The 25564-nt window shown below is 44.4% G+C and overlaps 1 protein-coding gene across 1 annotated transcript in view; it reads left to right on the forward strand.

Moving 5' to 3' along the window:
- DLG1 (discs large MAGUK scaffold protein 1) overlaps nucleotides 1-25564 on the forward strand; it is a 498578-nt gene that overhangs the window by 109393 nt on the left and 363621 nt on the right. The gene's annotated exons all lie outside the window — the stretch shown is intronic.

The following is a 25564-nucleotide window of genomic DNA, read 5'->3' on the forward strand; positions in this document are numbered from 1 at the left end:
CATAATGTTTATTTTTAATGCAATCTCAAAGGCATTACAAGTCTTATGAAACATTGGACAATTTAAAAAAATGTTGCGTATGTTAAAGAATTTTCCCATTCTTCATTTAGGGTCCAAGTGTCAGACTCATTGGGCAGGAGCAGATGTGGACTGGGGCAGGGGTGGCTAGCATCGAAACAGGCCTGGGCTAGAGCAGAAATGAAGGCAATCTGTCAGAACTACTTGGCAATGGGAGTGTTCCTGCCCAGGTAGTGATGTTGAGCAAACTAGAGAAACTACTTCCCTTAGCAGCCTGTATACCTGTCTTGGGATCACATGGGTAGGTCCTCCCCTGTGGAATGGCTGAACCCTGGTTGAACGGCATTGGGCCTATCACAAGACCTGTAGGTCATTGCCTCTGATGACATGTCACATTCCCAGTTTCAGGAATGACTCGGCAGGCTCAGGGGCCACTCAGGGATGACCCATCACACCAATCCAGCTCTAACTGAAGTGAATTGAAAGTCTTCCACTGCCTTCCCTGGGAACTGGATTAAGCCCTTGCAGAGCACTAGACTTCAGCTGTCAGTAGGGTGACCAGATGTCCTGATTTTATAGGGACAGTCCCGATTTTTGGGTCATTTTCTTATAAAGGCTCCTATTACCCCCCCACCCCCGTCCCGATTTTTCACACTTGCTGTCTGGTCACCCTAGCTATCAGACACCTGACGCAAAACAACAAAGCACAAGATCCTCTAAAGTGAGGGGTCTTCAAGAGCAAAAGTCCATCAGCACCAGCACCTGTTACCTGATTTTAGGAGGTTAATATTAATTTGGATAGTATGGGTTATAGGCTCGCCAATTAATCTGATCAGAAGATAATAAGGTTCTTGTCCCAGAATCAGGCTACACAAAGTTTGCAAAAGACCCTCAGGGGTATGACAGGACACTCACACTGAGACAAATATAGCCTTAAAGACTTTTACTGAGATAAATGGAATAATAATCAACTAGTAATCAAATGGTAAAATCAGTTATAAATACAGTCCTATTATTCTAAAGATACATATGTATTATTTACTTATATATATGTCTGAACCATGTGCTTCTCCCCACCTGTCAGCTTTCCCCCAGCCATTGGTTTAAAAACTCCTCTACAACCTTTTTAATTTTATACACCAGCAATCTGGTTCTGTGTTGGTTTAAGTGGAGCCCATGCTTCCTGTATAGGCTCATCCTTTCCCAAAAGGTTCCTCAGTTACTAATAAACCTAAAACTCTCCTCCCTATGCCATTGTCTCATCCACGAATTGAGACCCTGCAGTTCTGCCTGCCTACCTGGCCCTTTGCATGGAACTGGAAGTTAAACTCTGGAATAGGCTTCCAAGAGAGATTGTGGGGTCCCCATCATTGGAAGTATTTAAAAAAAGTTGGATAAACACCGGTCAGGGATGGTCTAGATTTATTTGGTCTTGCTACAGCGCAGGCAGCTGGACTTTGACTTCTGGAAGTACCTTCCAGCCGAGATATCTATGATTCATACTAAGATGCATCCCACACAGGAAACCTGACCATATGTGCAGCTCTCAATCCTTTTCCTATAGTACCACCTCCCTACCCACTCTCCTTGTAGGCAGTACACAGGGGGAGCAGGGCAAACTGTGATCCTTAGTTGTCATTACAATACCTTGGGGTTACTGGCAGAAGGAGCAAGTCAGAGCAGCTTTCAGGCCATTCAGTGTGGGCCCATGTGGCTTTTTTTTTTTTTTTTTTATTCACTGCTGCTGCCTTTGAGGTTGGGGTCAAATGAGTATGAATTTTGTTTAGCTATTACTCTGTAATAATAAAAGCAAGAAGCACCTAGTTTATTTTCTCCTCTAAACAGAGGCTTGCAAATAAGTTGTAATAGGTCTAATGGGAGTATCAGAAATACCGAGTAAACCTTTAGGTAAAGTACTAGTTGATTGTCTGTATTAAAGACACATACACCCTCCCACCAGTATGCCCAAAATCAATGACAGTGTTGGCCTAATGCAACCAGAAAGAATGTAGAGGCTACTTCCTTGTTGCTTTTGCCTGCCTCTGAGAGTTTTAAAGCATTGAAAGAACCACTGAGAGGTTGTAGAGAACTTTATATTGAAATTCAGCCTAGTAAAATGTCATGAATATTCAGTAGAGCAAGCACAAAATTTATTCACTTGCCCTTACTCTGAGGATAGTGAGAAAACAAATGACGTTTTACTCACTGTCCATAAACATTACTCACTGGTGGCAAGTGGAAGCACAGAATTTGACAACATTGTTTAATGCTTTAGAATTTCTTTTCTCACAAAAGAGAAGGGCCTGAGCTGAAACACCAGAAATGAACAGAATAGAACATTGCTGAAATGTTAATCCAGATCTGGAGCCCTGCTCTGAGACTTGCCCTCATTCAGTACGTTTCAAGCTGCTATTTCCATGGGAATAAAAATTCAAATGTACTATTTCTAAAGAAAAACTATTAGGAAACACGAGAAACGTACTATTCAATATTTAATCATTTATGGTAGAACCTCAGAGTTATGAACACCAGAGTTACAAACTGACTGGTCAACCACACACCTCATTTGGAACCGGAAGTACGCAATAGGTGGCAGCAGAGACAAAAATAAATTAAAAAAAAGCAAATACAGTACTATTAAATGTAAACTATTAAAAACAAAGGGAAAGTTTAAAAAAAAGATTTGACAAGGTAAGGAAACTGTTTCTGTGGTGTATGGGCTGTGCAGGTTGCCCTGATTCACTCCCCCTTGCAACCTTTATGGTAGGGGCATGCTAGCAGCAGTCCTGAGTGCTCCGTGCTCCAGCTATTCTGGTCTGCAAGACAGTATACAGGTGACAGTGGAACCAGAGGCTGCTTGATTTATGCTAGGGACCATGCAATTCTCAAGCAAGGCTCAGAATTTGGGAGGCATGAAGTTGGCTTAAAGCCACCTTTGCTTCCCACAGGCTGTGCCTCCTGAACTATTATCTCCTGAGAGACAGTTCAGAATCTGGCTCCTTTTGGAGTGACACTAGTGTGTAGTATATGCTATAGCTCAACCAGAAGTTACTGGGCTAGATGCAGGAATTACAAATGAAATTCTATGCCCTGTGATATAGAATATCAGGGTTGGAAGGGACCTCAGGAGGTCATCTAGTCCAACCCCCTGCTCAAAGCAGGACCAATCCCCAGACAGATTTTTGCAGCGATCCCTAAATGGTCCCCTCAAGGATTGAGCTCACAACCCTGGGTTTAGCAGGCCAATGCTCAAACCACTGAGCTATCCCTCCCATGCAGGATGTTAAACTGTATGGTAAGGGTCCCTTCTAGTCTTAAAATCTCTGACTCTATAACCTCTTGAAGCTCAATGGAATTACTCCAGATTTAAACTGATGTAACCAAGACCATACATTGACACTATATGTTTAATAAGAAGCACCATAAAATACTTGCAGTAGCAGCAAGGAAAGCTGGAACAAGGCCAGGCCCAGCTCCAGCATTTCTGCTGCCCCAAGGAAAAAAAAAATTAAAAAAAAGCCACGATTGCAATCGGCGGGGCAGTTGGGGGGGGGAAGCTGTGATTGGTGGCGGCAGTTCAGCAGCAGGTCCTTCGCTCCTACAGGGAGTGAGGGACCTGCCACCCCCGAATTGCCGCAGGTGCCGCCCCTCTCCCTTGGCCGCCCCAAGCACCTGCTTGTTAAGCTGGTGCCTGGAGCCGGCCCTGAACAAGGCTAAAGAATCCTTTCCCCCCAGTGGAATAAATTGGCTATGTGCTGCTGTTTTTGCTTATTGGATGCTGAAATTTAAGACAATATTTTAGTAATGCAACATGCTCTAATGCAGTGGCCCCCAACCTTTTTTGTCTGGTGGGCGCCAGACGACGAGCCATGGAGGACCGTGGCGGCGGACGAGCATCCGTCGAAATGCCGCTGACAAGCGGCAATGTCAATAGGCGTTGGCGGAGATGCTTCTGGATGACGCTGCTTCTCGGCGGCATTTCGGTGGATGCTCATCCGCTGGCCAGTACGTGGGCACACTTAGACGCCCCGGCGGGCACCACGGCAGGGACCCCTGATCTAATGTAATCTTTCATACTCAAGCATACCATTTCCAGTCAGAATTTAGTGCAGGTGTCATGCTGACAGAGCAAAATGTATTCCATAGCATCTCCCTGCAGAAAACCTAACCCGCAATGTATGTTTCTACCCGGGGCGATGTGGCCAGTTCTGGTTGGGGAGCATGTTATACAGTAACAATTTTTTTTTTTTTTTAGGTTTAATATTTTTCTCAGATACTGCTGAGAAACGGATCCTACCTGTAACTAGTAACACCACCATGTAACCTGCAGCAGGTGACAAGCATAAGGTCTTTTTACGAATGCCTCACGAGTAAGTTGCTGCCAACATTTGAACTAGGGGCTCCCATAAATATGTTCTTCCTTAGCCTATAGTAAAACCTATGTACCAAAAAGGCATGAGTTTGAGGGGAGGAGGGGGAAGTCTATTAATTTTCCCATTTGAACAAAAATACTTTGTTATAGGAGGTGCTTAATATTGGGAGTCTGGGAGCTGAGGGAGTCCAGACAGCTGAGTGTCCTATCTAGAAACTTCCTTAAAATACTTGATGCTTGGTGTAAATGTTTACTTTCTGGAAGTATTGTGCTGAGCTACTAGGAAAAATGGAGCCTCTGGTAAGTATGATTTAGTCATTCTGGAAGGGGATGACCAGAGAGATTGAAGTGTTCTCCTACTGGTTTTTGAATGTTATGATTCCTGATGTCAGATTTGTGTCCATTTATTCTTTTGCGTCGAGACTGTTCAGTTTGGCCAATGTACATGGCCGAGGGGCATTCACTCTCTGGTCACTCAATAACAGACCTCAAACTGGCAATTCTTCAACAAAAAAACTTCAAAAACAGACTCCAACGTGAGGCTGCAGAACTGGAATTAATTTGCAAACTGGATACCATCAGATTAGGCCTGAATAAAGACTGGGAGTGGTTGGGTCATTACAAAAGTGAAACTTTATTTCCCCAATACTAATTTCTCCCTACTGTTACTCACACCTTCTTGTCAACTGTCTGTAATGGGCCACTCTCTTACCCCTTCAAAAGTTATTTTTCCTCCCTTGGTATCCTGCTGTTAATTGATTTATCTCATTAACGTGACCTAACACTTGGTAAAGCAACCCTCATCCTTTCATGTATTTATACCTGCTCCTGTATTTTTTACTTCATACATCTGATGAAGTGGGTTCTAGCCCATGAAAGCTTATGCCCAAATAAATTTGTTAGTCTCTAAGGCCTTGTCTACACTACGAGAGTAGTTCGATTTTACTTAAATCGAATTTTTGGAATCGATATTGCAAAGTCGAACGTGTGTGTCCACACTAAGGACAGTAATTCGACTTTGTGAGTCCACACTAACGGGGAAAGCGTCGACATTGGAAGTGGTGCACTGTGGTCAGCTATCCCACAGTTCCCGGAGTCCCCGCTGCCCATTGGAATTCTGGGTGGAGCCGCAAATGCCTTCTGGGTAAAAAAAATGTGTCCAGGGTGCTTTTGGGTAACTGTCGTCATCCGTCCATCACTCCCGCCCTCCCTCCCTGAAAGCGCCGGCGGGAAATCAGTTCGCACACTTTTCTAGTCAGTGACAGCGCGGACACCACAGCACTGCGAGCATGGAGCCTGCTGCAACCATCACTGCAGTTGTGGCCGCTCTCAACGCCTCGCAACTTATCATACACCTTTCCCTGAGGCAGATGCAGAAAAGTCAGGCGAGGAGGCTACGTCAACGCGGTGATGGCCTGAAGTCTGAGAGTAGCACAGACCTCTCAGAAAGCAGGGGACCCAGCGCCGAGAACATCACGGTGGCAATGGGTCATGTTGATGCCGTGGAAAGGAGATTCTGGGCACGGGAAACAAGCACTGAGTGGTGGGACCGCATAGTGCTGCAGGTCTGGGATGAATCCCAGTGGCTGCGAAACTTTCGCATGCGGAAGGGAACTTTCCTGGAACTTTGTGAGTTGCTGTCCCCTGCCCTGAAGCGCAATGACACCCGGATGCGAGCAGCCCTGACTGTCCAGAAGCGAGTGGCCATAGCCCTGTGGAAGCTTGCAACGCCAGACAGCTACCGGTCAGTCGCGAACCAGTTTGGGGTGGGCAAATCTACCGTGGGGGTTGTTGTGATGCAAGTAGCCAAGGCAATCGTTGATGTACTGCTGCCAAAGGTAGTGACCCTGGGAAACGTGGAGGCCATCATAGATGGCTTCGCAGTGATGGGATTCCCAAACTGCGGTGGGGCCATAGATGGAACTCACATCCCTATCCTGGCACCGGAACACCAGGCCAGCCAGTACATTAACAGAAAGGGATACTTTTCCATGGTGCTGCAAGCACTGGTGGACCACAGGGGACGTTTTACCAACATCTACGTGGGATGGCCGGGCAAGGTTCATGACGCTCGTGTTTTCAGGAACTCTGGTCTGTTTAGACGGCTGCAGCAAGGTATTTACTTCCCGGACCACAAAATAACTCTTGGGGATGTGGAGATGCCTATAGTCATCCTCGGGGACCCAGCCTACCCGCTAATGCCCTGGCTCATGAAGCCCTATATTGGCGCCCTGGACACTGAAAAAGAACTCTTCAACTACCGGCTGAGCAAGTGCAGAATGGTGGTGGAGTGTGCTTTTGGACATCTCAAGGGGAGATGGAGAAGCTTACTGACTCGCTGTGATCTCAGCGAAACCAATATCCCCATTGTTATTGCAGCTTGCTGTGTGCTCCACAATCTCTGTGAGAGCAAGGGGGAGACCTTTATGGCGGGGTGGGAGGTTGAGGAAAATAGCCTGGCTGCTGATTACTCACAGCCAGACAGCCGGGCGATTAGAAGAGACCAGCGGGAAGCGCTGTGCATCCGGAAGGCTTTGAAAGCAAAGTTCCTGAGTGAGCAGGGTAACCTGTGACTTTAAAGTTTGTGTATTGAGAAGCTAAACCTGCCCCCGTTTCTTTACCCAGTTAATGTTGACTATCCTATCCAGTTACATACCCCCTTCACCCCACTTCCAACACACGTTTCAAAATAAAAATAGTTCTACTTTGTTAAAGCACACCGTTTTCTTTAATACTGTATTCGCGGGAATTTTTTAAAACTGGGACGCAGACTGTGGTGCGGAGCGGGTGTACTGTAGTGGCGCGAATGCAGCTTCTAAACTCAAGGATTGACAGGCTCCGCTGCGGTGGGATGGTTGTTTCAACGGAGCCTGTCACCCCTCCTGATAGGGACTGTGTGTATGGGGGGGTCTATGTGACTTTGTGGCAGGGGGAGGACGGTTACAGATCCCCTGCTGTGTGGCTCTGTGATCCTGCCTAAGGACCGCCGCTTAAGATCTGTAACTGCCCTCCCCTGCCACAAAGTCACAGAGCAACCCACCCCCCACCACATAACATGAAAACAACCTCCCAGACTAACCAGGGTAACTAGTCACTGCATCACTGCACTATGTATGTGCCCTGCTGCTGTGCCTGCCCCCGACTATATACCCTGCCAAAGGTGACTGTCCTGTCGAATTACCAACCCCCTATCCCCCCCTCCTCCAAAAGAACATGATGGAAACAGTAGTTAACAGAAACGTATTTTTTATTATCAACCAAACATGGAACTGGGAAAGTGAAACTTGGACGGGGGCTTGTGTCAGGCGGGAAGGAAAGAACTTGTCAAATTTTGGGGAATGAGAGCCTTCTGCTGCTCGAGCTCTCTGCAGGGGTGGAGTGAGAGTTAGCAGGGACTCTGCCGCCTCTCCTTCTGTGCACTTTGGGTGAGGGGAGTATGGGACTTGGTGGCGGGGGAGGGCGGTTAGAGATGGACTGCAGCGGGGCTCTGTCCTCCTGCCTCCGTTCCTGCAGAACATCCACAAGGCGCCGGAGCGTGTCCGTTTGCTCCCTCATTAGTCCAAGCAGGGTTTGAGTCGCCTGCTGGTCTTCCTGACGCCACCTCTCCTCCCGATCCATGTTGGCTTGGTGCATTCGGGTCAAGTTCTCCCGCCACTGGGTCTGCTGTGCTGCCTGGGCTCTGGAGCAGGCTATAAGCTCCGAGAACATGTCCTCCCGTGTCCTCTTCTTCTTATGCCTAATCCGCGCTAGCCTCTGGGAGTGTGATGACAGGCTAGGTTGTGAGACAGTCGCAGATGGGGCTGTGGGAATGGGAAAAAGGGAGTGAATTCCTCAGAAAGATAAATGTAGTTGTGAACAAAGAACATAGTCTTTCTCTGTGAACAAGACCATGCACAGCACCTATCACATGCGCACTCAGCACAAGGTCGAATTCTCGGCCTTCGCATTCAGTGCCTGGGGTCTTCTACAGCACATTTGAGAAGCCTCTCAGGAGAACGGAATTTCTGTTGCAGGCAGACATGGTAAGCCGTAGACTTGTGGCAGCTTAAAACTTTAATATTAGCAATGGCCTCATTTCACATTGAAATCAATGTCGGTCCCTGCTGCCAGCAATTCGGCAAGCAGGAAGTCTGCTCCTGTCCCACACCCTCGCGGCTGTCCCCGGGAACGATCCCTTTCGGCTGCCCCTCTCCCGCCTCCACCGCGTGGCTGCAAACCAGCGGTTACAGTTCTGTAAAGGAACGGCAAAGCAGTCCCAACACTAACATTCCCCTACCTCATTCAAAGCAGGTCATCATGAGCGACATCACCCTCATGAGGATCTCTGACAGCGAGAAAGAGCGAATGCTCCGGGAAAGCCTCCAAAGACCAGGGCCGTATGCCGCCATGCTGTGCAGAGCAATGATTCCAGAGTACTTGCTTGTCTCGTGGCGTGGCAACGTGTCCTACTACGGAGGACCCAATAAGGCCGCTCTCCCCAAGAACCTAATGCAGCGGATTTCCAATTACCTCCAGGAGAGCTTCCTCGAGATGTCACAGGAGGATTTCTGCTCCATCCCCGGACATATAGACCGCATTTTACTGTAGCTGCTGTAGCAGTGACTAACCAGTAGAGCGGCTTGGGCAGGACAATCATGCAAAACCGGACATTGCTAGATTTTTTTTCAATAGTTGCACTGCCCATGACTGAACCGTTAAGCTAATCAAACTAATCATGAGAAACCCATTTTTTAAATTGTTAATATTCCTGTTCTGTTACAAATAAATGTTTAGATTTTTACAACACTTACTGGCTGATCCTTCCCCAGATTCTGTGTCCGGGGTAACGGCTGGGGAGGGTTGGTAGGGGATCTCTGTAAGGGTGATGAAGAGATCCTGGCTGTCGGGGAAATCAGCGTTGTGAGCGCTGTCGACTGCCTCGTCCTCCTCATCTCCTTCCTCATCTTCCCCGTCCGCTAACATGTCCGAGGATCCAGCCGTGGACACTATCCCATCCTCAGAGTCCACGGTCACTGGTGGGGTAGTGGTGGCGGCCGCACCGAGGATGGAATGCAGTGCCTCGTAGAAACGGGATGTCTGGGGATGGGATCCGGAGCGTCCGTTTGCCTCTTTGGTCTTCTGGTAGCCTTGTCTCAGCTCCTTGATTTTCACGCGGCACTGCGTTACATCCCGGCTGTATCCTCTCTCTGCCATGTCTTTAGAGATCTTCTCATAGATCTTTGCATTCCGTCTTTTGGATCGCAGCTCGGAAAGCACGGACTCATCGCCCCACACAGCGATGAGATCCAAGACTTCCCGATCAGTCCATGCTGGGGCCCTCTTTCTATTCTGAGATTGCACGGCCATCACTGCTGGAGAGCTCTGCATCGTTGCCAGTGCTGCTGAGCTCGCCACGATGTCCAGACAGGAAATGAGATTCAAACTGGCCAGACAGGAAAAGGAATTCAAATTCAAATTTTCCCGGGGCTTTTCCTGTGTGGCAGTTCAGAGCATCCGAGCTCGTACTGCTGTCCAGAGCGTCAACAGAGTGGTGCACTGTGGGATAGCTCCCGGAGCTATTAGCGTCGATTTCCATCCACACCTAGCCTAATTCGACATGGCCATGTCGAATTTAGCGCTACTCCCCTCGTCGGGGAGGAGTACAGAAGTCGAATTAAAGAGACCTCTATGTCGAACTAAATACCTTCGCGGTGTGGACGGGTGCAGGGTTAATTCGATGTAACGGCGCTAACTTCGACATAAACGCCTAGTGTAGACCAGGCCTTAGATGCCACAAGGACTCCTCGCGTTTCTTTTTTTCTCTGATACAGACTTACATGGCTACCACTGAAACCTGTTACTCTTAAAGGGATGTCACAGACTGCACTGCCTCCTGTGAACCAAGAAGCTCCAGGAGACCTTCTGCTTCTCCATGTCTGAATGCCTCTAGGGCTCCGTATGGGGAGGTGCACTTCAGAACTACAGACTGGTTACATGCCTCTAGCATTTGTTTACAGCTTCCTATTGGGTTATATATTCTGGTTTGTTTTTTAACGGGTTTATATTGTGTGAGGTTTTACGTTTATTTTTAATAGATATCACTTGAAGTGGAGTTCGCTTGGTTGTATAAGTGAGTTTCAGTAATTCATTTCCCAAAGACAGCTGCAACTATTAGACAGATGCACATATCAGGCAAGTACCAAAGTGACTGCTGTACTTCTCATAGGACAAAACCATCACTGCTAAATTAATTCACTCTGGCTCCTACATGTTGCCTCCTAGGTTAATTTTTCACACAGACAGACTGTATGGAATGCCAACATACCTGCTTAATTTGACTTGGAAAGTTAAAATAGGCAGGTTATATAATTATGTGTATCTTTATATCAGGAAGTCAAGTAAGAAGTTGTTCAGCTGCTATTATATAATGTGGTCCTGATAATAGAAAATGTGGAGGAAGATGCAGTTTGATGCATATCATCTTGATGGTAATTGATGGCATTTAGATGAATGGATATATCTTGCTTCATAGACTTTTGTTTCTGATATTTGACAGCCGTGCAGAAAGCAATTGGGTGGTACCAGACAGCAACTGAATTCCACATGTTAATAGAAATCCCTCTATATTGTAATACACAACATTATCAAATCAAATAAACACATTGAAAATTAATTACAAGCCAAATATGTATTGCAAATTCACTGTGGTTTTTAATTGTTTGAGATTACTGGGAAATAAAACCTACAGTATAGTGGGATTGTCAACTGTCCCTAAATAAAGATTAAGTGTCCCGGACTTGGCAATGATCCTATGGTACCCAAGGCAAATGAATGACAGATGACCTTAAACACATGCTAGTATAGTCTTAATTCAACAATTCCTCAAGTAACCGTAAAATACATAAAGTACCCAATTGTAGAAATGTATATACAAATACTAATTCTGTCTCTTCCTCCATGAAAACAAGGACATATATTCTTCTATGGTCATACTCAGTGAGACTCGGCTAGTTGCAAAAATACAAGGATCGCTGGACATGTGCCGATGAGGCACTGCTCAGATCCAGCTCCAGTTAGGTGAGGCTAAGGGTTCAAGTTTGAGGCCAAAACAGAGATAGGGTTCAATACATTCTGAAATAAATATTTTGAACTCCTATGACTTACTAGATGTGAAAATGTGTAAACAGAAAGGTGTGGGCATGCAGGGGCACTGGCTTCTCTGTGCAAGTAAGGTTACAAGAAAATAATGAGAAATGATTAAGATGGTCCTTTAAGAGTTCAATTGTGATGGTAATAAAACTGTGATTTTGCTAAGAGGAATTCACTCAAGTTATTTATAGGAGCTGAGAGCATATTATACTGATTCTTACAATTCATTAAGCTTTCTTCTTCATGTTATAAGTGGCCACTTCTAATTTATACAAAACAACAGTATATAACACAGATGGGAAAATTATCGGTCAAAAAACACCAGTAAGGTTTCATATGTGACATGCATATGCATGACTTTTTATGTGGTTTTATGTGGCACAATAATCTTATATTTTTATGAAGAGAATAGTTTTCATTTTACAAGTCTCATGAGAATTAGATATGCCTGTTTGTTTCAGTATTACAAAGAGAGGATAGAAATATTTTGCCATATCATGCTTCCATTTAAGCAGAACTCCCCAGTAAGAAATAGGTTATGATTCCTTTGAGTAGTACCTTACTCCATAAGTTGTCCCATTGAGTTCACTAGTCATGGACTAGTCATGGTGTAAGGTACTCAGAATAAAAAAGGCAATTGCAATCTGGTCCTCATTTAATTTAATATTATTATTTCATAATAATGCCCAACAGTTGCTTCACAGGAGATACGGAAAAAGACTGTCCCTCCCCCAAACAGACAATATGAAGGCTCAAGTTCTGCAATTGGATCTGTGCAGGCAGACCTCTGTACTACATACAGCCTCATAGGTTTAATTTCAGGACTGGGGCACATGTTCAATGGAAAATTCTGTTTCTAAATGGATGACACTAAATGATTTATGGTTACCCTGGAAATGCCATTTTAGATCAAGGAATATTCTGATGCATAAGGTTACAATATTTATAGTTAAATGTACTTTTTGCTGTATAGTGAAAACGCCATATATCCGGGATATTAGTGCTACAGAAATCCAATAGATTTCCCTGCAAAGGGCTAAATTCTAGCCTCAGTTACACAGTTGCCACTTCCAGCAAGTTCAACCGGTGTTGCAATCTTGTAACTGAGAGCAGAATTCAGCCCTGAGTAGTCTTCTTTGTATTCAGGTGTTGCAATTAAAAGTTTCTGTGAATGAAAAAAACACAGAAATCTGTGTGATGGAGAACCAGGAAGGGGTTTGCAAGAGAAAAGAATAGCATTAGCAGATAGGTGTGATGTTTCACTTCCTCTCTGTCACCATTTGTTTGTTCCCTTAGAACACTGGTCCCCAATCTTTTCATGGTTGCACCCCCTTTACCCTGTCTGCACCCCCCTGGTCCAGGAACGGGGACATGGGGGGGTTATGGACAGGGATAAGGGGGCTGGGGCTACCGCTGGGGGTGGGGCTGGGGCCGCAGCTGTGTGCAGGGCTGGGTTGTGCTCCCTCTCTGCCCCGTGGGGACTGGGCCAGACCTGCTGGACCCCCGAATGTTCCTCTGTGCTCCTCAGGGAGTTGTGCCCACAGTTTGGGTATCACTGCCTTAGAAGAATAGTACAGGTATGAGGACAGCCATATTTCCTGCAGTAGAGCCCCATTTCTAGACGTTCACTATGATCCAGTAGTATTTGCCATATTCCCCTAGGGAGCAGAAATCTATCAGGAAGATAATCTATCTGGATATGGGTCAACAGTGTGCTCTTGTTACCAAGAAGGCTAACGGCATTTTGGGCTGTATAAGTAGCGGCATTGCCAGTAGAGCGAGGAACATGATCGTTCCTCTTTATTCGACATTGGTGAAGCCTCATCTGGAGTACTGTGTCCAGTTTTGGGCCCCACACTACAAGAAAGATGTGGAAAAATTGGAAAGAGTCCAGCAGAGGGCAACAAAAATGATTAGGGGTCTGGAGCACATGACTTATGAGGATAGGCTGAGGGAACTGGGATTGTTTAGTCTCCAGAACAGAAGAATGAGGGGGGATTTGATAGCAGCCTTCAACTACCGGAAGGGGGGTTCCAAAGAGGATGGAGCTCGGCTGTTCTCAGTGGTGGCAGATGACAGAACAAGGAGCAATGGTCTCAAGTTGCAGTGGGGGAGGTCTAGGTTGGATATTAGGAAACACTATTTCACTAGGAGGGTGGTGAAGCACTGGAATGGGTTACCGAGGGAGGTGGTGGAGTCTCCTTCCTTGGAGGTTTTTATGGACCGGCTTGACAAATTCCTGGCTGGGATAATTTAGTTGGGAATTAGTCCTGCTTTGAGCAGGGGGTTGGACTAGATGACCTCCTGAGGTCCCTTCCAACCCTGATATTCTATGATTCTATAACATTCAATAGTCCAGCACTAACTGGGCAGTTGTGAGGATGTTAAACAAACAACTCAAGAGAAGTGTGCTAAGGGGAAATTTTGTACTAACTCAAATCCAGGGTATCATGAACAGAAGGGCTAAGAAGGTGAAGGGATGAAATTTGTAATTTGTTTGTGATGGCCTACGACAGACTGTACCCTTGTGTTCACCACTTTTACAAGACTATGATAAATTTTGTATGCCTTGTGAGATATCATTAGAAAACTCATAATTTGCTGATCTTTACTGTCCTGGTAAAATATATGTGGGAACATTGTACGTAAAGTTATAAGATTTTACTAAGGCATAGTTCAAATCTGGGGAAGCAGCCCAAACCAGTTCTTCAGAGACAAAAGGCAAACTGATGCCTCAGCCAGGTGTCGGCAAAATCAAATGGACTATCACCTGATTAAGCGGCCATTCTTTGGCAGGAAGAGGGGTGTGAGCGAGAAATTTACATCTTGGCAAACAGACTTGCTGTCGCCTCAACCCCATCTGGAGATGATCCTATAAGAAGGGAGAACAGAGGACCCAAATCACCTCTCTCCCCTCAGCTCTACTCATAAAAACATAAGAACGGCCACACTGGGTCAGACCAAAGGTCCATCTAGTTCAGTATCCTGTCTTCCGACAGTGGCCAATGCCAGGTGCCCCAGAGGGAATGAACAGATCCATCCTATCGGCCATTCCCAGCTTCTGGCAAACAGAGGCTAGGGACACTATCCCTGTCCATCCTGGCTAATAGCCATTGATGGACCTATCCTCTATGAACTTATTTAGTTCTATTTTGAATCCTGTTGTGAAGGCAAAGATTATAACATCCTCTGCCAAGGAGTTCCACAGGTTGACTGTGTGTTGTGTGAAAAAATACTTCCTTTTGTTTGTTTTAAATCTGCTGCCTATTAATTTCATTTGGTGACCCCTAGTTCTTGTGATATGAGAAGGAGTAAATAACACTTCCTTATTTACTTTCTCCATACCAGTCATTATTTTATAGACCTCTATCATATCCCCCCTTAGTCGTCTCTTTTCCAAGCTGAAAAGTTCCAGTATTATTAATCTCTCCTCATACGGAAGCCATTCCATACCCTAATCATTTTTGTTGCCCTTTTCTGAATGTTTTCCAATTCCAATATATCTTTTTTGAGATGGGGCGACCACATCTGCACACAGTATTCAAGATGTGGGTGTACCATGAGGTAATATGATATTTTCCGTCTTCTTATCTATCCCTTTCTTAATGATTCCCAACATTCTGTTCACTTTTTGACTGCCACTGCACATTGATTGATTGGATGTTTTCAGAGAATTATCCACAATGACTCCAAGATCTCTTTCTTGAGTGGTAACAGCTAATTTAGACCCCATCATTTTATATGTATAGTTGGGATTATGTTTTCCAGCGTGCATTACTTTGCATTTATCAACATTGAATTTCATCTGCCATTTTGTTGCCCAGTCACCCAGTTTTGTGAGATCCTTTTGTAGCTCTTCGCAGTCTGCCTGGTACTTAACTATCTTGAGTAGTTTTGTATCATCTGCAAATTTTGCCACCTCACTGTTTACTACCCCTTTTTCCAGATCATTTATGAATATGTTGAATAGGACTGGGCCCAGGACAGACCCTTGGGGGATACCACTATTTACCTCTCTCCATTATGAAAACTACTCATTTATTCCTACCCTTTGTTTTCTATCTTTTAACCAGTTACCAATCCATAAGAGGACCTTCTCTATTATCCAATAACAGCTTACTTTGCTTAAGAGCCTTTGGCGAGGGACCTTGTCAAAGGCTTTCTGAAAATCTAAGTACACTATAGCCACTGGATCCCCCTTCTCCACATGCTTGTTGACCCCCTCAAAGAATTCTAGTAGATTGTTGAGGCATGATTTCCATTTACAAAAACCATGTTGACTCTTCCCCAACAAATTATGTTCATCTATGTGTCTGACAATTATGTTCTTTACTATAGTTTCAACCAGTTTGCCTTGTACTGAAGTCAGGCTTACTGGCCTGTAATTGTCGGGATCACCTCTGGAGCCCTTTTAAAAGATTGGCATCACAGTAGCTATCATCCAGTCATTTGGTACAGAAGCTGATTTAAATGATAGGTTACAAACTACTGTTAGTAGTCCTGCAATTTCACATTTGAGTTCCTTCAGAACTTTTGGGTGAATACCATCTGGTCCTGGTGACTTCTTAATGTTTAGTTTGTCAGTTTGTTCCAAAACTGCCTCTTATCACACCTCAATCTGGGACAGTTCCTCAGATTTGTCATCTACAAAGAATGGCTAAGATTTGGGAATCTCCCTCACATCTTCAGTCATGGAGACTGATGCAAAGAATTCGTTTAGTTTCTCTGCAATGTCCTTATTGTCCTTGAGTGCTCCTTTAGCATCTCAATCATCCAGTGGCCCCAGGCTTCCTGCTTCTGATGTAGTTAAAACATTTTTTGCTATTACTTTTAGAGTCTTTGGCTAACTGTTCTTCAAATTCTTTTTTGGCCTTCCTAATTATATTTTTACACTTCATTTGCCACAGTTTATGCTCCTTTCTATTTTCCTCAATAGGATTTAACTTCCACTTTTTAAAGGATGCCTTTTTGCCTCTCCCTGCTTCTTTTACTTTATTGTTTAGCCATGGTGGCACTTTTTTTGTTCTATTACTATGTTTTTTAATTTGGAGTATACATTTAAGTTGAGCCTCTATCATGGTGTCTTTTAAAAAGTTTCCATGAACCTTGCAGGGATTTCACTTTTTGCGCTGTACATTTTAATTTCTATTTAACTAACCTCTTCATTTTTGTGTAGTCCCCCTTTCTGAAATTAAATGCTACAGTGTTGGGCTGCTGTGGTCACTGTTACCAAGTGGTCCAGCTATAGTCACCTCTTGGACCTGATCCTGTGCTCCACTTAGGACTAAATCAAGAATTGCCTCTCCTCTTGTGGGTTCCAGGATTAGCTGCTCCAAAAAGAGGTCATTTAAGATGTCAAGAAACTTTATCTCTTCATCCCGTTCTGAGGTAACATGTACCCAGTCAATATGGGGATAGCTGAAATCCCCCATTATTATTGAATCAATTAGAAGTTATGAGGTGTAGAGGGAAGCTATAGACATTAGGGAAAACTCCATAGAAGGCATGGACAAAGAAAACAAGATGGATTTTAAGTATATCCAGAATAAAAGAATTCCTAACAGTGTAATGGGCCCATTACTAGACAGAGATGGTAAATTTGTTGTTAATGCAGATGAGGCTGAAGTGCTCAAAAATATTTTTGTACTGTACTTAGAGAAGCAGGATGATGTACTCGTATACATGAGGATGATTTACTTCCCAGTCCATTAGTAATTACGTAGGATGTTAAACAGCATCTACTAAGGATAAGCATTTTTAAATTAACAGACCCAGACCACTTGCACCCAAGAGTCCTCAAAGAGCTGGTTGAAGTGATGTCTGGTCCATGGGTGTTAGTTTTTACTAAATCTTGGAATACCATGGAAATTCCAGAAGACTGTAAGAGTGCTAATGTTCTGCCCATATTCAAAAAGTACATGCAGGATAACCCAGTAACAATCCCAGGCAAAATAATGGACAAGCTGATATGAGATTCAATTAATAAAGAATTAACAGATAGGAATATAATAATAGAAAATACATCTTTTCAAACAAATCTGATATAATTTTTCATGAGATTACAATTTTCATGATAAAGGTAACTGCAGAGATGTAATGTACTTAGAGTTTTGTAAGGCACTTGACTTAGTACCGCATGACATTCTGATTAAAAAGCCAGCTCTATACAATATCAATAAAGCAAACAGTAAATGGATTAAGATCAAGCTGACTGACAGGCCTTAAAAAGTACTTGTCCATAGAAAATCATAATCGAATGGGGGATGTTTCTAGGCTCAACATTATTCACTATTTTTGTCAGTGATCATCAAGTAAATATAAAATCACTGCTGATAAAATTTGCAGATGACACAAAGATTGGTGGAGTGGTAGTTAATGATGAGGAAGGGCAGTCATACAGAGCGATCTGGATTGTTTGGGAACCTGGTCCCATTGAAACAAAATGTGTTTTAATACAGTCAAATGTAAGGTCATATGTCTGGATGCAAAGAATGTAGACCAGTCTTATAGAATGGGGGACTGTATTTTGGAAAGCAGCAACTGTATCTTGTTAACTTGCTCAGGAGCCATGGAGGATAGCTATAAGGCAGGGGTGGGCAAACTACGGCCCGCAGGCTGGATCCAGCCTGCCAGCCGTTTTAAGCCAGCCCTCGAGCTCCCACTGGGGAGCGGGGTCTGGGGCTCAGCACTCCAGCGGGGAAGCAGGTTCGGGGGCTGCTCCACGTGGCTCCAATGGCCCCGCTCCAATGGCCCCTTCCACGTAGGAACCGGAGAAGGGACAAGCCACTGCTTCTGGGAGCCGCTTGAGGTAAACATCGCCCAGAACCTGCACCCCTGAGCCTCTCCCCACACCCCAATTCTCTGCCCCAGCCCTGATCCCCCCCCCGAACCCCTCAATCCCAGCCCTGAGCACCCTCCTGCATCCCAAACTCCTCATCCCCATCCCCACCCCAGAGCCTGTACCCCCAGCTGGAGCCATCACCCCCTCCGCACCCCATGACCCAGCCCAGAGCCCCCTCCTGCACTCTGAATGCCTCATTTCTGACCCCATCCCGGAGCGCGCACCCCCAACTAGAGTCCACACCCCCTCCTGCATCCCAACCCCAATTTTGTGAGCATTCATGGCCCACCATACAATAACTTTATCCTAACAGTTTATTCCTATAGCTGAAATAGAAATGCTGGGAACTTAACAGTATTCTCTCAGGTGCAATAAGGTTTGAATAATTGCTTCCTGGCTTGTTGATCCCTCATGTTGGCTCTATCATTGATTTTTTTTTCCATAGCACTACTTAGCAGCATCTGCTCTTCTCCTTCCTGTATGCATGTTCCTCCCATATCATAGATTCATAGAAAGGACCAATGTGATCATCTAGTCTGACTTCCTGTACAATACAGGTGACAGAACATTCCCAAAATATTTCCTAGAGCAGATCTTTCAGAAAAATATCCAATTTTGATTTAAAAATGGCCAGTGATGGAAAATCCAACATGATCTTTGGTAAATTGTTCCAGTGGTTAATTACCCTGTTAAAAATTTACACCTTATTTCCAGTCTGAATTTATCTAGCTTCTAGCCATTGGATCATGTTATACCTTTGTCTGCTAGACTGAAGAGCCCTGTATTATAAAATTTCTGTTCCCCATGTATAGTAGAACCTTAGAGTTATGAGCACCTTGGGAATGGCGGTTGTTCGTAACTGAAATATTCATGACTGAACAAAACATTATGGTTCTTTCAAAAGTTTAAAACTGAACATTGACTTAATACAGCTTTGAAAGTTTAGTATGCGGAAGAAAAATGCTGCTTTTAACCATCTTAATTTAAATGAAACAAGCACAGAAACAGTTTCCTTACCTTGTCAAATCTTTTTTCTTAAACTTTCCCTTTTTTTTTAGTAGTTTACGTTTAACATAGTATGGTACTGTATTTGCTTTTGGGGGGGGGGGGCTCTGCTGCTGCCTGATTGTGTACTTTTGGTTCCAAATGAGGTGTGTGGTTGACCGGTCAGTTCATAACTCTGGTGTTCATATGCAGCCCATGTGAACTCTTCAGGTCCATACAGGTAATATACATATTGTGTGGATGCGGCCCACATAACACAGAGAGAGCTGCATATGCGTCCCACAATTGATACTAGTCAGCTCTGTGTTCTTGGGGAACCAGGGCGCAATATCCAGCCTGTCTGACTCATGAAAGACACTCCCCCCCCGCCTCTGCTTGAACCAAAACTGATCAGAGAAAAGACTTGCAGAGAGCAGTGAAGGGTGGTGGGAGATACACCTTGACCCTTCCTGACAAGGGTGACAAGAATAAAGGCAACTCCCCTAGCCTCATCTGCATCAAAGATGGGAAAGCTTATGCTCTAATAAATTTGTTAGTCTCTAAGGTGCCACAAGTACTCCTGTTCTTCTTTTTAAAGATGGGACAGGGAGGCATCTCCATTAGCCTACAGAATGGAGAACAGAGATTCCAAGGCAAGAACCGCACTGAACTCTGGGACCAGAAAAGCAGGGAAGCACTGCATGATGGGGGATCTCTGCTCCAGATGTTAATGAACCTGCCTGCACCCACCCAGCTCAGCAGTTATCAGACCAATTCTAGTAATGAATCCTTGATTGATATCCAAAATACTGAAGCAGCCTAATTGCATTGTGAGCTCCTTGGAAGGAACACTGCCCATAGCCAGGAGTGATCAGCTCTTATTGTCTAGCCTAAAGAAAACCCTTGAGTCATCAGTTTACCCATAAACAAATCTAGTGTTCTCCCTTGAACCATTGTATTTTCCCTACAAAAATCCCTACTCATGCTCCAGTAAGTATTCTGATGCTTGGATCCAAACTATGCATCAGTTCCACTGGGACTCCATCTTCTCCTGACTGATCATGCTGGGGGCTCTGCCTGTCTCCAGCACTCAGGACCCTGAGCTACCACCATCAACTGGGAACCCCGACCAGTTCAAGCTTCATGGAAGTGGTGAGATCCCTCTCTTTCTCTCTCTCTGTTTTCTTTTCTACCTCAGGTATTAACCTTTAGTAATGTAACTGTTATGTTGGTTTAGCCCTCCTTGTGTCGTTATCACTATTATTCAATAAATAACTTTTATGGTTAAGCTGGTTGCTTCTCTCTCTCTCTCTCTCTCTCTGAACTTTACTCTTTCATGTTTTTAGCTTCCCCATTTACTCTGCAGCAACGCTTCTTTTACCTAAGCTAAAGATCCCTGTAGCGCCCAAAAATACTGTGGGGTTTGCTCATCAAGTGGGTTACTACCTGAACAGTTGTGACGTGAAAGTGAGGATAGGGACATGCTGAACCTAGGACATACGAAGGTGGCAGCTTGAAAGTGCTGCTCAACCCAGACTACTGAGACCAGCAGCATATAAGAGTGGCAGCCTGGAAGTGCTGCTTGACCCAGTCTGCTCATTGACCGGGTCCGCTCAGAGGGGTGTGTGTGGGTGTGGGTGTGTGCGCGCGCATCTGGTTCTGGGGCTGGAGGAACCCAGCCCTGGGGAACCTAGTTCCTGAAGGATAGCTCCATTGGGAGTGGACTTGCAGAAGGGAGGAGTAGAGCTCCATATGAAAACACAAGTGACACAAGCAGTACAGAATGGGCAAAACTGGTAACAAATGGTAAATAGGTTAAGAACCACTGACTTAAACAGTTGAAGATTCTTGAGTCTTTTGACTATAAAGCATATTTCCCAATTCTTTAATCATTCTCATGACCTTTCTCTGAACCCTCTCAAATATATCAACATCCTTCCTGAATTCCCCCATAATTTTTCCAACCCAAGAATTACATGATTGTGCTCATGCATGAGAGCCAGAAAGTGAAAGTGACTAAAAATAAAAGTGAAACTGACCAGTGCTTTTTGCTTACATAAGCTGAATGAACTGTAAAAATTAACAAAAGCCAAACATAATGAAGGTGAATTAGGTTTAAAAAGTTCTTTTAGTTTCAATAATCGAACAGTGATCACCATTAAGAAGTCAACATTTGCACAGTTACCAGACACTAGTATCTGAGAAGCCATAGTTATTTCTTATGCTTAGAAGGGGACAATGATTCTTAAGCTTCTTTAGCACAGAACACATTATAAAATGGATATTGTCTCATGAATATTTCCCAGCATTCATTGTCTCTCAGGCCACCTGCCTTCCCATTCACAATTGTGCAGGTTATCTCTGTCACAGTTCAGGGCAACTGCATCTGTATTCCTCCCACCTGGTCCACCAACAGCACCCACTGCAGTTTCCCTGCTCCTCAGCCATCATCTCTTGGGCAGAGACCTGGATCTCTTTCCCTCCTGACCAGGGTTTTCCCCAGCTGCACTGTTTCCTGCCTACTCTGTGTTATCCATAGTAAACCAGTCTGCCTAAAAGGCCAGCATTGCACTTTGCTTTCTCTCCAGAGGCTATTAACAGTGTAATGTCCTGCAGTTATAAATGACCATACGGCTCTTTTTAAGCAAGTACATTTATTCCTAATATGAAAGTATTACAGAGCAACATATTAAAAACCATAAAAGACATATGCTATACACATGTTAAAAAGCTTACCAGAGTCACCCCCAACTCCAACATTGTGCTCTGGTAGGTGTCAGTCCTTCCAATCCTTCTGCAAGATTGGGCTCCCTGCCTTGGGCAGAACGAAAGCCCTAAGTCAGATTAAACTCAGGCTATTTATCTGAAAGTCCTTTCTTTGTCTGTTGGTCTCTGGAGAATCCAGTTTGAGTTAATACATACAAGCATGTCCAGAAGGTGATACCTCTGTGTGGGGTGATGGGAAAGCGGTTACAACCTGCCTGATTTACCTTAGTCACCACCTGCTGTTTTTAATTCCTAGAGGAGCTGTGGTAGCCTTCCCCCATGGTGTAGAACACAATTATATATAAACCATTCATTTAAAACAATGGACCCCATTGCAGTATCTGTCAAATCTCCCCCCTAGAAAGGTTACATACAATCTCAACCCACAATAATACACACACTTAATACAATACAGTCTTTCAAGAATATTGCAGGAAATTTCCATATCTGTCACAACCTCTTCCCATGTCTGATTATGTAATATCACTTTGGCAAATACTGAAAAATGCTTATATGATAAAGTTACATTAAGAAATGATTTAATGTATTTTTAGCATCTTTTAATGCTATTTATAAGCCAGAGATAATGAGCAGCCAGCACCATTTGACCAACCAGCTCTCCACAGACCACCAACAAATGCTCCCTAGGCCATAATTTGAGAACCTCTGGAATAGGTGCAGTATCTTAGGTACTGCTGGGTAGTAACCCATGGGCAAACGTTAAATGATTGCAGTGCAGTCAGTAATCCATTCCATAATTGAGTAATCTGGGCCAAGATTTAGGGAGATGCTGTGTGGTGCAACTGTAGTGCCGGTTATGTTGGTCAGCCTGAGAGCTAGATACTCAGGGGGCTAAGAATCGGTGTGTGTCGCCTTTCTGAATAAAAAGTGCCATTTTCATTCACTGTAATTGACTCCTGTCATACTTCTACCGTGAGGGACATTATGGTAGTGACCACTGACAATAGCATTATTCACAAGAAAATTTATATGTTTAAACATATTGTTTTTAATCTGATGTGCCCTTATGAGTTCATGTATGCTGGCTGAGCTCAATTCTTTGCAAAGTGCCCTCATGCCTTTTGTCTCTGCTAAGAACAGGAATGTTATGTGGGTGGCTGCACAGAGAGGTTGTTGCTTAGTCAGGGTGGCAGCAAATGCATAGACACATAGATATAAGGTCACTGATGCTAGGCCAGACCTTGTTATGCCTCTGCAAACCATAGAAATGTAGACCTGGAAGGGACTTTGATATGTTATCTAGTCCATTCTTTTGCACTGAGGCAGTACTAAGTATTATCTAGACCAGTGGTTATAAACCTGCGGCCTGCGGGACACTTGCAGCCCAATCAGCACACAGCTGTGGCCCATGTGACATCCACAGTGTCATATAGGTAGTATATATATTGTGTGGATGAGGCCCACAAAACATATAGAGAGCTGCATATGCAGGCCACAAAGGTAAACAGGTTGATCTAAACCATCCTTGGAAGATATTTGTCTAATCTCGTCTTAAAACCTCCGATGACAGAGATTCCACAACCTTCCTAGGTAATTTGTTTCAGTGCTTAACTGCCCTTTCAGTTAGGAAGTTTTTCCTAATGTCTAACCTAAATTTCCTTTGCTACAATTTAAGCCTATTGCTTCTTGTCCTGTGCTCAGTGGTTAAGGAGCACAATTTATCACACTCCTCTTTATAACTACCTTTTTATATACTTGAAGACTGTTATCATGTCCTCCTTTAGTCTTCTCTTCTCCAGACTAAACACATCCAATTTGTTTTCAATCTTTCTTAGTAGGTCATGTATTCTAGACCTTTAATCATTTTTGTTGCTCTCCTCTAGACTTTCTCCAGTTTGTCCACATCTTTCCCAAAGTGTGGTGCCCAGAACTGGACACAATATTCCAGTTGAGAACTTATCAGTGCTGAGTAGAGTGGAAGAATTACTTCATGTCTTGCTTACAACACTCCCGCTAATACATCCCAGAATTATGTTTGTCTTTTTTTGAAACAGTATTACATTTAGTTGGTGATCCACTGTCTCCTAGATCCTTTTCTGTACTACTCATTCCTAGACAGTTGTTTCCTAGTTTGTATTTATGTAATTGATTATTAATGTGAAGACCTACAGAGTAGTTGTTAACTTTTCACAGGAGGTTGGAAGTCAGCTTCATTTTGTATTCTGTCTGATGGTCATGGTTTTTCTATCATGTGATATTTCATCTCTGTATATCATTGGCGAGACCATTCTAGAATACAGTGTCCATTTCTGATGTCCAGACTGTGAAAGGACATTGAAAAACTAGAAAGGATTTTAAAAAAAAAAGCTACAAGAATGATTTGAAGTCTGGAAAGTTTGACTTACAGAAAAGGACTAAAGAAGTTCAAAGCAACAGAGGGTCCTCTGGCACCTTTGAGACTAACATAAGTATTGGGAGCATAAGCTTTCATAGGTAAGAACCTCATTTCTTCAGATGCAAGTAATGAAAATCTCCAGAGTTGAGAATTCTCTAGTTTGCCTTATAGAGGAGATTAGACTAGAAGATCATAATGGTCCCTTCTGGCCTTAAAAATCTGGTGCTTTAGGGCCACATGCTATTTTCACCCACTAGTTCCTGCTTCTCCTCTGTAGGTTGCATCAGATGAGACACTGCATGCTCTGGGATGGGAGTTGCTGAAATTTTTCATACCACAGCACAAATATAAGGTTATGGTCCTTAATTTCTGCACTCCTGAGTGTCTCTAAGAAATTCCTTATAATAGGCTTTTAATTGTGTGTTGGGTGTTGACAGGAGGCCAGCAGCCTTCAGCACTTTGTGCACCAGGGCCGGCTTTAGGAACTGTGGGGACCGATTTGAATACCCTGTGGCGTTCCGGTACTTCGGCAGGGGAGGGGGGGTCTTTCACTTGCTTCGGGTCTTCCGCGGCACTGAAGGATCCCCCGCCACCGAAGACCCAGAGCGAGTGAAGGACCGCCCGCCGCCGAAGACCGGGTCCGCCGCTGGGTGAGTAAAAAAACATTAAAAAGGTGCCTTAGGCGCAGGGCATTGGGGGAATCAGCCTAAAGCCGGCCCTGTTGTGCACCCCTATTGAACTGGTGTTCAATTCTAGGGGAATACAAAGGGCGTGTGTGAATATGTGTAACTATCTTATAGCCCCCAGCACTGTATGACTCTCCTGGCACCACAAGAATGTAATTAAAGAAATAACTTTTGCAATAGCCCAGGACAAGGGCCATTTTTCTTGCAGCCCACAGCCCTTTTTACAACTGCTGACCAACCAATAACGGTAAGAATGGGAGCCTGCCCTGTTCTGCGGTCCCCACCTCGGTACTTCTGGGTGTGTGACCCACCCCAGCCTGCGAGCAACTCGCGCGGCTATAGCGACGGCCCGGGCTTCCGACCTACACCTGCACACCGGCCCCTGGTGGTTTTTGCAGCCCCTGCCCGGACCG

This window comes from Malaclemys terrapin, chromosome 9 (genome assembly GCF_027887155.1).
Source record: "Malaclemys terrapin pileata isolate rMalTer1 chromosome 9, rMalTer1.hap1, whole genome shotgun sequence".
Lineage (NCBI taxonomy): Eukaryota > Metazoa > Chordata > Testudines > Emydidae > Malaclemys > Malaclemys terrapin.